The sequence below is a fragment of the Lycium barbarum genome, chromosome 8, assembly GCF_019175385.1.
Source record: "Lycium barbarum isolate Lr01 chromosome 8, ASM1917538v2, whole genome shotgun sequence".
In the NCBI taxonomy this organism is placed as follows: Eukaryota; Viridiplantae; Streptophyta; class Magnoliopsida; order Solanales; family Solanaceae; genus Lycium; species Lycium barbarum.
In genome coordinates, this window is record NC_083344.1 from 86,483,027 (window position 1) to 86,495,641 (window position 12,615).

Consider the following 12,615-nt stretch of genomic DNA (forward strand, 5'->3'; position numbering starts at 1 on the left):
ATTTAAACATAATAAATATACAATTCAAATAAAAAAGTAACTAAATATTAGAAAATAAATACAGATTTAATAGAATAAAATATTATTTGATTAAAAAAAAATGAAACATATATGTTCACTAGTAATGGTGGAGACATTTTGTAGTCGTGGTAGGTGGTGAGTGGGGGTGGGTAGGTGAGTGGTTTGGGGTGGAGGGGTGGGTGGGTGGTGGGTGGTTGGGGTGAGGGATGGGAGGTAGTGGGGTTGGGTTAGTGGTGGGAGATGGGGTGGTGGGGAGTGGGGTTGGGTGGTGTGGGGTGGGATTGCGGTGGGTGGTGGGATGGGGTTGAAGTGGAGGGGCGGTGTGGTTAAGGTGGAGGGGTGGGTGGGGTTGGAGTGGAGGGTGGGTAGTGGGGGTGGGGTTGAGGTGGAGGGGTGGGATTGGGGGTTGGGGTGGGGGTAGAGCTGGTGGTAAAAAAAATTCATACAAAAATACCTCTTAATGATATTAAGACTTGGTTCAAGATCTTAATGATTAAGACATATTCAGACTCAATAAGTGCTTAGATCTAAATGCAAACAAATGCACTTAATGGCCTAAGGTCTGAACTATTCAGATCCAGACCTCCAATAAGTGCAAACAAATGAGGCCTAAATCTGACTACAAAAATACGAGACGCAACTCGATAAAGGGAAATACTATAGTTTGCTAAATAGAAGAAGTTACCTCCATGGTCTAATGGCGGTTCACCTCTACTAGATAAAACAGAGATGAAGCTGAAATCATTGTCCTGCAATTGGATCACCCTCGTGCTGACCTGCGCACTGACCTAGCTCTACCATATATTTTATTTTATTTCTTCTGGAATGTCAACCACAATTACTTTTTTTTATTATGGGTCTAACTCGCTCTCCAAGCCTACACCTGAGCAAGTCTTTATATATTGTTCATAGTGTATACACACGCAATAAAAGCAATACACATATAAAACAATATATGAGTAAAGCTTGAATTAATATCACGAATATGCATAACGAAAATTAATATCATATGCATCTGCTAATTTGAGATGGTGCCATGAGACACCGCTTAAGCTCAAACCCATCTATGGGTACAAGGGTACTCAAACCCAGCTCAACCCAACTATGATGACATGAGAGCACTCACTCAAACTCAACCCCTTGTGGCGCCATAAGTACTCAATCAAGCTCAACCCCACAGTGGTTCCATAAGGACGTCACTCAAGCTCAACCCTCTGTGGTGCCATAAGTACTATCAGTCAAGCTCAACCCCACAGTGGTGCCATAAGGACGCCATTCAAGCTCAATCCACTAACGTTGTGATAACATATGCGAATCGGCTAACAAATATCACAAGAACCACAAATATCAACAGAAAGTCATCTGAATAATAAAACATGCTAAACGGCTGAGCAATATCATAACAAATCACTAAATCTATTGGAAGTATCAAATCATGTGTAAACCTACACTAAACCCCTCACATCCAACTCTATATCCTACAAAGTACAAACTAGCCAACCTAGCTCATGCTTGCCAACTCACACAAACTAGACTGTTTAAATACACACAAGAAACATATGTAACAAGCTCTAAAGGAAAATCAAGCTAACCAACAGTTGAAGTTCCATTCATATTAAATCCAGTAGGCAAACCTTATTTGAAATGTCAAAATCCCCTCGAACGATCTCCGATGACCTCAATCTATTTAAAATTATTAATAACGGGTCCAAATTAGTCTAGGGAAATAAATCTCATGCTCCCTTTGTTTTAATTGTTTATTTTACCTTTATTAGTTTGTTTAAAAGAGAATGTCTCTTTCCTTTTTTGACAACTTTTTAGTTTCAACTTTTCACATGACATGCTTAAGACCACAAGATTAAAGGAAATTTTGATACATTGCACATATATTTAATTTAAGACCACAAGATTCAAATGTCTGCTTTACTTTCTTAAACTCCATGCCAGTCAAAATCTGACAAACAAATTAAAACGGAGGGAGTAAATTTTTAACACCTCGGGATCAAAATCAACCCTTAAGCAACTCAAACCCACTCCCTGGGTCAACGATTTGAAATCTAAAATTGATTGCATGAACGCGTTATCCATGAGCTATGGAGTCCAATTCAATATTGTATTTTGATATCAATTGATAGGTTAAATTGATAATTTTCTAACTCTACATTTAGGTCCAAAATCCCCAATTTTAATCTCTTTAAATAGCATGATTCCATAGTTTAAATTCAATAAAATTATAGTTACTAGATCGGTATAGGGAATCATTACCTAGAATTTTGGGTTGAATCTTTACCTTTTTTTTATCCAAATTTTAGAGCTCTTAGCCCAAAATCCTAAGTTTGTGATCTAAAAATGTTGCTGAATTTTCAATCTCAACTTTAATGAGTTGCTGGTCCTTCATCTCATTCATGAGGCCCTTTCTCGCTTTCGCAATTTTCTCCCTGCCATGACTACACGATAGCACAAGTGTCAACTACGAATACAAAGAAGAATTGGTAGGGGGTTGAGTTGGTTTTCCCTTCACAGGTGTGCTGCCTACACTGCGATAATGATGCATATCTCGCATGCGCTTTGCGTTTGCAACTGGTTCCCTGGCGATCACAAAAAAGGCACCAATACCAATAAATCTCCAATATCAACTAAGATTTCTATGGTGCTGAAACACCCCTGAGTCCCTCATGTTCCAACTTGACCACGCCAATAACTTTAAAATATAATATACACCTATGTGAAGTCTCAAATCATGCAACGATATGTAAATATTCGAAAAGAGGATTTGAGTTGTTACAAATACTAACTTTTCTTCTTTATATATGTGTGTTGTATCTTTTGAAGGAACTCTTGGAGATGAGAACTTGTATGAGCCATCATGAGAAAAAAAAATCCTCTTTAAAGAATTTGGAAAAAGAGCTAGCTACCTTTAAGAGAACTTACGAGCTTAAAAGTGAAAATTTCAAGATAAAATAGTTAATTCTTCAATTCTATATTCTTTGGATGAATGTGATGAAAAGATGAGTTTTGGAGATAGCTAAAAATATTTTTGACCTTAAAGATTCTTTATCTTGTGATGATAATAAATTTTTTATTTGTAAAGTTTGTTAATAATTCTTATGAGTTTTGAGGGTAGACAATTAGTGATGGTACGTTTGTTGAAGTTGAGATATTAAAGAGTGATTCTTTAAATCTTGTGTAATTATAGTCTTTCATTATGTCAAGAAAACTCTCTTGTTGTTGATACTAGTCTTGAGATGATATATTATGAATGTGTTTAATAATAAAACATTTAACTCTTTTGAAAAAGATTGTGAGGATCAACTTACTTGTAATGAAACACCACTAGTTGAGGATTTTTGTGTCTTGTTGTAAATATCATGTGTTTTTTTTTTATTTCTTAATTTGTGAAGATAAATTTTGAGGTTGATCATGTTGTAACGACCCGTTATATGCATTTTGACCATTTTACAGCTGCTGATCCGTTTCCGAGACTAGGAGCGAGTCTAGTGAAAACTTAAGGAGTTAGAATCCTTAAGTGAAGGAATTTGAACAATACTTGACTTCTAGGTAAACAGAACTTTTTCGAATTTCCGTCGATTCGTGAGGTCCGGAGGGTTGATTATGACTTGGTAGGGTGGATGGTTCGATTCCCGAGGCGTTTGATTGCATTTTGTATACTTGGTTGAAAACTTATTTTATTTTCCCTTTGGGGTTTGACTTAAAAAAATAAGACCTCCGTTGGGAATTCCGAGGCCACGGGTGAGTTCTTAGCGTATTTTTACCATTGTGTGCATGTCTGGTTTGTGTATGTAGGGTCTCGGATTGATCTCAGGATTTTGAGAAAACTTAGTGAAAAAACAGAAGTTTCTGGTTCTAGTGTGACCGTCGTAGCGCGCGTGGTGCCGCTACAGCGAGACCGCCACAGCGGAGCGTTGACCTCCACCACGATGACTTGGGTTTAGGGGGAGTCCGCCATAGCAGGTAGTGGGCCGCCATAGCGGGACTTTTACGGTGCTGTCTGGACCGCTATGGCGAGTCGTATCACTTAATGAGGTCCTCCATAGCGGGGTGTTTGACGGCTATAGCGGGACCACAGGGGCGGAAATACCAACCGCTGCTGCGATCATCGAAAAACAGTAAACCTATTTTTATATTACTAAGTACAAGTCATTAGTCACAAACTCCCATAAACAGTTCTAGAGCAATAGAGGCGATTTTATTCATTACTTTGGTGTAAGCATCTTTGAGGGTAAGTCCTAACCATTACTTTGTTCCTTTCCATTCCTCCTTTAAGTTCTCATGCTAGTTCTAGATTCTCTAATAGTGTAAGAAAATCCTAAAATCCTAGAATTAGTAAACCCTTGATTAAATTGTGGATTATTGATTATATTACTGTTCACACAATCTAGTAGTGTGGGTTGTTACCTTCTAGAATGGAATTGCCTTATCATTTTAAGATTATATATTGAGAATTAAGGTTTCACCCAAATTGGAGTTTTTTTGCCTAAATTCTGATTTGAAGAGTTTAAAATGATTAGGAAACTATAAATTGGAGGATTATGATTGTTTGTACAGAGGGTACGATAAATTCACCCTTAAATTCTAGTTTCGCCCTTTGGATGGTTAGGGGTATTTTGGGTATCATTTCCCAAATATTGTTTCTCATTTGATTAGATGGTATGTTGCTTACTTAGCATTATATTGCTAGACTTTGAGCGTTCCGAGACACTACAGAAGGGAAAAGCTCCAGCGAAGTAGTTGGTATTCCTTACAATTCTGCATCCGAGGTAGGTTATGGTTTACTTGAGTTAGACTTTGATTAGTAGCTTATATATGTAGTAGAATTGACGAGAGAAAGCATGATTAGGCTTTCGGGCATGAAGTCTGGTTGGATACTACTTAGGTTGGTATGACTTCTGATTATGTGGTTTGATACTACTTAGATTGGTATGACTTCTGATTATGTGGGCTTGTCGCCATTTCTTTATGTATTGAACATGAGGTGTATTTGTTGTGAATTGGAAGGAAGGGGTTTATAGATACTCTTCTTGATATGTGAGATAGATTGTATGTTCCTACTATTGTTAAGTTGATTTATATGATCTTGATATGACTTGTGGCATAAGGATTTGTATTCATTGACACTGATATTATTGATTGATTATGCTTCATATTGAGTTCTGGACTTGAACCACGTTGAGATTCATCTTGTGATCGGATACAGATATATATATATGAGGCGCATTTGACAGGGGGTGAGGATGTGACCTAGTTATTGGCTTGTGATCCGAGGTCAGTTCCGGAACGAGTGGTACATGGACACTATGGGTCCCCTACAGGTCATGACTATTGTGCGAACAATTCTCTTAGCATGTGTTTATAGTTGAGATACCATCATTGATTGCATTGCATTGGACTTAACTCATTCTTGTGGTGCATTGTGGACTGGTTGATGATTGACTCTTGATATTGTTGTGTTACTATGCTGTTGTTCCTATCTGCCTATTTTGTTGGTTTTAAGAACGTATGTGTGATACTAATCTTAGTCGGCCTATGATATTTACCGGTACATAGTGTTTGTATTGATACTACCTTGTTGTACCCTTTTTTTAGTGCAGATTGCGTCCCGAAAACTTCTTCCAGACCGCACATTTAGCCTGAGGCCATTTCCCGTTCATATCAGAGGGTGAGTGTTACATCTCGAAAATTTCAGATTCGTTGCCTTGTGAGTAGGATAACGTGAGCTTAAGGTGACTATGAAACCCTTACGAGATTAAGGAAAGTATCAGATAGCTTAAGGTGCATACTGTAAGATTTCGAAGTCATATGAATATGTGAAGTTTAGTTTGTTGAAGGAAGTGAAATGTAAGTCGTGTTCGGAAAGGTTTTCGCTATAATTAAGCTAATATTTATTTAGTAATGTCTAGAGGAGGGGCTATGGGGCCTCTTGTGTGGCTAATGAAGTGTTATGCAAGTGCCAAGAAGGTTCCATAAGGATTGGGAGTCAAACGAATTGAAAGAAGCAACTTATCGGAAAATGGCACTTTAACGGACCATTTGACGGACCGTAGGATATTTGACGGCCCGTCAAATGGTGGAGCACCACCGTATAACGGTTACAGTGAGCTGTGCAAAGCTGGGCACTTTGACGGTGCACTTTGACAGACCGTAGGAATTTTGACGGTCCGTCAAAGTGGGCGCAAAATTGCCCGTTGGGTTTTTTAAGTCACACTTTATATATTTCGTTTTAATTCAATTGGACCTTTTATTTCCCCAAATTAGATTCAAGAGCTCTCTAGCAAAAACCGTCTTTTCAACTCCATAAACTAATCTAAGCCAAATCCAGGAGGATTAAGAGATTCAAGTGCTAAGAAGCTTGCTAGGGCTAGTGGAACTCATGTTTTCCTTGGGTGTTGATGTTAGGGATTTTCACTTTGGTGGAGTAAGTTGATTTAAGACTTGTTCTTGTGAGATTAAGGTAAGTTTTTACATCTTCTACAATATGGTTGAGGTTGTTTGATTGTTATACCATGTGGGTGAAGGAAGAAAAAAAAAATGAAAATGGAGTTCAAGTAGGAATTCGAGGATATTTTGAGCTATTTGTTAACTTTAATTGATATTCTTGGCATGTTATGAGTATAACCTTGTTGTGGGTGAGTCTAATAATGTTGAGGAAGTATTGCATGTAAGTGTATATGAAGTGTGTTGAGATTATTATTATTAGTGATCTTAAAAGGAGTTGTGGGGATTCAATGATGCTTAATTTGAGTGAAGTCTCTTGATTGTGGTATTGTTGGTAATGCCATTGTTGATTGGGAGTTGTTGTGGGATTTGGTAGAAATAGATGAAATAAGGAATACTGCCCAATTTCCGTTAGCTCATGAACTATTCTAGTTTTAATTTAAGAGTGTCTCTAAGACTTAACCATGGTATGAATCCTTTTAAATGTAGATTTCTCAAGCTTGAGCGGTGAACGTTAAGTAGTTAAGAAGACGACGAGGTATGTAAGGCTAACCCTTCTTTCTTAAGGCATGATCCCATTGATGTATACCTTCATGTAAAATCCATAGTATCTTCCATGATGATTTCATTCCTAGAATCACTAAAGCTCAGGATCTTGATATTCCCACGATACCATTAGTCCAATCCTATGTTAGTTGATCCTTTGAGGAAGGATATAATTAAAATAATGGTTATGATGATGATGTTGAGGACATGTATGTGCTCCTATATATATATATATATATATATATATTTATATATTAAAGTATGACTACTAAGAACACCGAGCTTATACGGTCGGGTATGATGTCTATCGCGCGCACACATCTGCCGCTGGGTACGGATAACACTGAGCCTTGGTAGGGCCAGGTATGTATAACACCGTACCTTAGCATGGTCGGGTATGTAAGACATCGAACCTCTATGGTCGGGTAGGATACTTCTAAATGTATGAATGTATGAAATGGAAGTTTCCCATTAGAAAGAGGGTAAGTAAATATGACGAATGTCGCTAGAGGTATAGCTCTTTTATTTCATGATTCGCCTATCTTATGTTATTTCTTATGCTTCTATTATGTTATTGATTATGCTTTACATACTCAGTACATTATTCGTACTAACGTCATTTTATTTGTGGACGTTGCGTCATGCCTGCAGGTGGACAGGGAGACAGACTTGATCCATAGATTACTTGTTCAGGGACTGCCTAAAGGGGCGCCATTTCATCCGGAGCTGCAGCTGTTGGTATTATTCTTTTGTGTACATACATATGGGCATGGCGGGGTCCTGTCCCGTCTATGTGATGTTACATATTCTCTTTAGAGGCTCGTAGATAGTTGTGTATAGCAAGATGTCCTTTGGCCTTGTTGGCTCATATTTTGTATATTATTTTGTCAGCCTCGTCGGCTTGCGTATATGGATATGGGCATTGTTGTTGATGATGATATAAATGTGTCGTTGCCCAATGAGATTAGTATTATTGATGTGTGGAAATCATGAGTAGGCCATGTGGCTCACCTAGATGTGAATATGAATGCACGATAAAAGGTGCCCGGGTGGGTTAGCACCGGGTACCCGTCATGGCCCTCTGGTTGGGTCGTGATAAAAGTGGTATCAGAGCAGTTCTGTCCTAGGGTGTGTCGACGAGCCGTGTCCGGTAGAGTCTTGTTTATAGGTGTGTTGCGCGCCACACTTATAAACAGGAGGCTGTGGGCATTTTTAGGAATGAATGACCTTTTTTCTTCATAGATCGTGCGATATAGCCATAATATGGGATTTCTCTTTTCTTAGTCGTGTATTATGTATTTCAGAAATGCCTGTGAAGAGAAAAGCTACGGCAGCCCAAAAGGGCAAGACAGTGGCAGAAAATCGGGCCGAAAGAGTACCACCAACGGTTATAGAGGAGGGTGATTCCCAGAATGCGGCTTAATCTCAGTCCTCTCACTCATTGCCTATTTCTGAGGAGCATGAGGGAGCCCCAACCCCAGCTCCTCTACCAGATGCTTCGGGAGAAGATGTGAAAGAGGCCATTCATTTACTCACTCAGCTGGTTGCCGCTCAGACCCAACGGCAAGGTACAGGTCAAGGTGATAGGGTTGTTAGTGAAAGAGCCCGTGATTTTATTTGCCTAAACCCACCGGAATTCTTTGGGTCAAAATCAGATGAGGACCCTCAGAGCTTTATTGATGGGATGTTGAGGACACTTCGGTTAATGCATGCTTCAAACATTGAATTGGTAGAGCGCATCCTATAGATTGCGGGATGTCGCGGTTCATTGGTATACGGTTTGGATGGCTTCAAGAGGAGTTAATGCACCTCCCCCAGTATGGCAAGAATTTATGGATGCCTTCCTCCGACATTAGTTGCCTCTAGAGGTTCGGCGGGCTAGGGCCGATAAGTTCTTGAATCTTCGACAAGGGAGTATAAGTGCCTTGGAGTATAGTCTTCACTTCAATTCTTTGGTTAGATATGCTCCGGCTATGGTAGCGGATATGGGTGATCGAGTGCACCGATTTGTGAGTGGCTTGGGGCCACATTTTATGGATAAGTGCTTGACCGCGTCCCTTCAGAACAATATGGATATTTCTCGCATTCAAGCCCATGCCCAGAATTTAGAGGAAAGCCAACAACAACAAAGAAGTGAGCGTGAGCATGACAGAAGGTATAGCAAGAGGGCTAGATCTTCGGGTCCGATTAGTGAGTTCAGAGGAGGGCAAAGATAGCAGTTTTCTAGGCATTCCGACCATTCTATGACTAGTACGCCTCCACGATTTACTGGCCAGAGATTTGATAGATCTGCTCACTCCGGGCCGAGTCAGAGTTTTAGGGCTTCAGGTTCTCATTTTAGAGGCGATTCGAGTCAGGCAAGGCCACCCATGCCACAATGTTCCCGGTGTAGGAAGCTACACTGGGGCCAGTGTCGACTAGGTTTAGATGTTTTCTATGCATACGGTCAACCAAGCCATATCATGTGTAATTGCCCCTCGATTAGTTGTAGGGTAGGGTCCAACCTTCAGGATCGGCAGCCGGGTCTTCATCATCTATACGCCCTACGGGGCAAGGTTCACAGGTGCCAGTCAGCCATGGTAGAGGTAGAGGGAGAGCTCCCAGTTCTAGTGGTCCTCAGCACCATATTTATGCTTTGGCTGGACGGCAGGATCTTCAGTCTTCCCCTGATGTCATCACAGGTATATTATCGATATTTTCTCTTGATGTATATGCATTGATAGATCCGGTCTCCACATTATCATATGTTACTCCATATATTGCGGGTCAATTTGGGGTCAAACTCGAGTCAATCAAACCTTTCGAGGTATCGACACCCGTTGGTGAACCGGTAATAGCTAGTCGAGTATATAGAAACTGTGTAGTTGTGATTTGTGACCATTGTACTATGATTGATTTACATGAGCTAAAAATGGTGTACTTTGATGTTATCATGGGCATGGATTGGTTGGCTTCTTGCTACGCTAATGTTGATTGTAGAATGAAAATGGTTCGCTTCCAGTTTCCGGGAGAACCTGGTTTGCAATGGAAGGAAAATACAGCGTCCTCGAGAGGTAGGTTTATTTCCTATCTCAAGTCAAGGAAAATGATTGCTAAAGGGTGTATTTACCATCTAGTTCGGGTTCAAGATGTAGAAGCCGAATCACCAACTCTTCAGTCTGTCCCCGTGGTGAATGAGTTTCCGGATCTATTCCCGGATGAGCTTCCAGGCCTTTCTCCTGAGCGGGAGATAGATTTTGCTATCGATGTGCTACCAGATACCAAGCCCATATGGCTCCCGTAGAGTTGAAGGAGCAGTTGAAGGACTTTCTTGAAAAAGTCTTTATTAGGCCTAGTTTTTTCCCGTAGGGAGCGCCCGTGTTGTTTGTGAGGAAGAAAGATGACTCCTTGCGAATGTGCATTGACTATCGGCTACTGAATAAGGTGACGATCAAGAATAAATATCTGATTCCAAGGATTGACGATTTATTTGATCAACTGCAGGGTGCCAAATGGTTTTCAAAAATAGATTTGAGATTCGGGTATCATCAGGTGAGAGTTAGAGAGTAAGATAATCCTAAGACGACCTTCAGAACAAGATATGGTCATTTCGAGTTATGGGTAATGTCGTTTGGGCTAAGTCATGGATTTGATGAACAATGTGTTCAGGCCTTTCTTAGATTTATTTGTGATTGTGTTCATTGACGATATCCTGGTATATTCTCAATCTGAGGCAGAACATGCAGATCATTTACGTACTGTTCTTAGAGTTCTTCAAACTTGAGAGTTATTTGCCAAATTTTCGAAGTGTGAGTTTTGATTGAATTCAGTGACCTTCTTGGGGCATATTATTTCAGCCGATGGCATCCGGGTAGATACCTAAAAGATTGAGGTCATGAAGACTTGGCCAAAGCCTACGACACCTACGGAGGTACGTAGTTTTCTGGGCTTAGCAGGCTATTACAGAAGGTTCGTAGAAGGCTTTTCTTCTATCTTTGCACCACTCACGAAGTTGACCTAGAAATCAACTAAATTTCAATGGACGGATGCTTGTGAACGTAGTTTCTAAGAGCTAAAGAATAGATTAACTTCTGCCTCGGTCCCGACACTTCCAGAGGGATCGGAAGGCTATGTTGTCTATTGTGATGCTTTAGGCGTTGGGTTGGGATGTGTATTGATGCAGCATGGTAAGGTGATTGCCTACGCCTCAAGGCAATTGCGCAAACATGAGAAGAATTATCCAATCCATGATCTGGAGTTAGCTGCAGTGATTCATGCATTGAAGATGTGGAGACATTATTTGTATGGCGTCTATCTTGATATTTATACTGATCATAAGAGCCTCCAATATAATTTCAAGCAGAAGGAATTGAATTTGCGGCAAAGGCGATGGTTGGAGTTGTTGAAAGATTATGATGTTAACATCTTATATCATCCCGGGAAGGCGAACGTTATGGCGGATGCTCTTAGCCGTAGATCTATGGAAATTTTATGTGACGTTCAGCTAGAGAAAAGAGAGTTAGCTCGTGAGCTCCAGCAATTAGCTAGCCTAGGAGTTAGGATAGTGGACTCAGGCAATGTGGGAGCTACCATTCAGAATTCAGTGGTCTCGTCACTAGTGGTTGAAGTGAAAGAGCGCCAGTACGAGGATCCCATGCTAGTTCGTTACACAAATACACTCCCTCAGAAGAAGAAGTCATTCTTTGAGGTTTCTGGAGATAGAGTTCTTCGATGTCGATGCAGGTTGTGTGTCCCTGATGTTGCAGGATTACGTCACCAAATATTGAGAGAAGCTCATTATTCCCGTTATTCCGTTCACCCCGGAGCAACGAAAATGTATCATGATCTTAAATCAATATATTGGTGGAATGGGATGAAGAAAGACATAGCGGAATTCGTGGCCCAACATCCTAATTGTCAGCAAGTGAAAATTGAACACCAAAAGCCCGGTGGATTGTTACAAGCTATAGAAATTCCGACTTGGAAATGGGAAGTAATTAACATGGATTTCATTGCAGGCTTACCCCGTTCTCGACGTAAGTATGATTCTATATGGGTGATTGTAGATAGACTCACGAAGTCAGCTCATTTCTTATCGGTCAGAACTACATATGTAGCAGAAGATTATGCAGAGCTTTATGTTAAAGAGATAGTACGACTTCACGGTGTTCCAGTATCTATTATCTCCGATAGAGGGACTCAATTTACAGCCAATTTCTGGAAAACTTTCCAAGAAGGTATGGGGACTCAGGTGATTCTTAGTACAACATTTCACCCGCAGATTGATGGGTAAGTTGAGCTTACCATTCAGACCCTTGAGGATATGCTACGGGCATGTATATTGGATTTTGGAGGTAGTTGGGATGATCACTTACCGCTTATTGAATTTTCTTACAACAACAGTTATCATTCTAGCATCCAAATGGTCCCGTATGAGGCTTTATACGGGCGCAAGTGTAGATCTCCAATTGGGTGGTTCGAAGTAGGAGAGATAAAATTGATAGGGTCAGACTTGGTCCAGCAAGCTATAGATAAAGTCAAGCTTATACAAGATCGATTATTAGCAGCTCAGTGTAACGAGTTTGGTCGTTTAGCACTTTTGAACTCGTTTTCGCT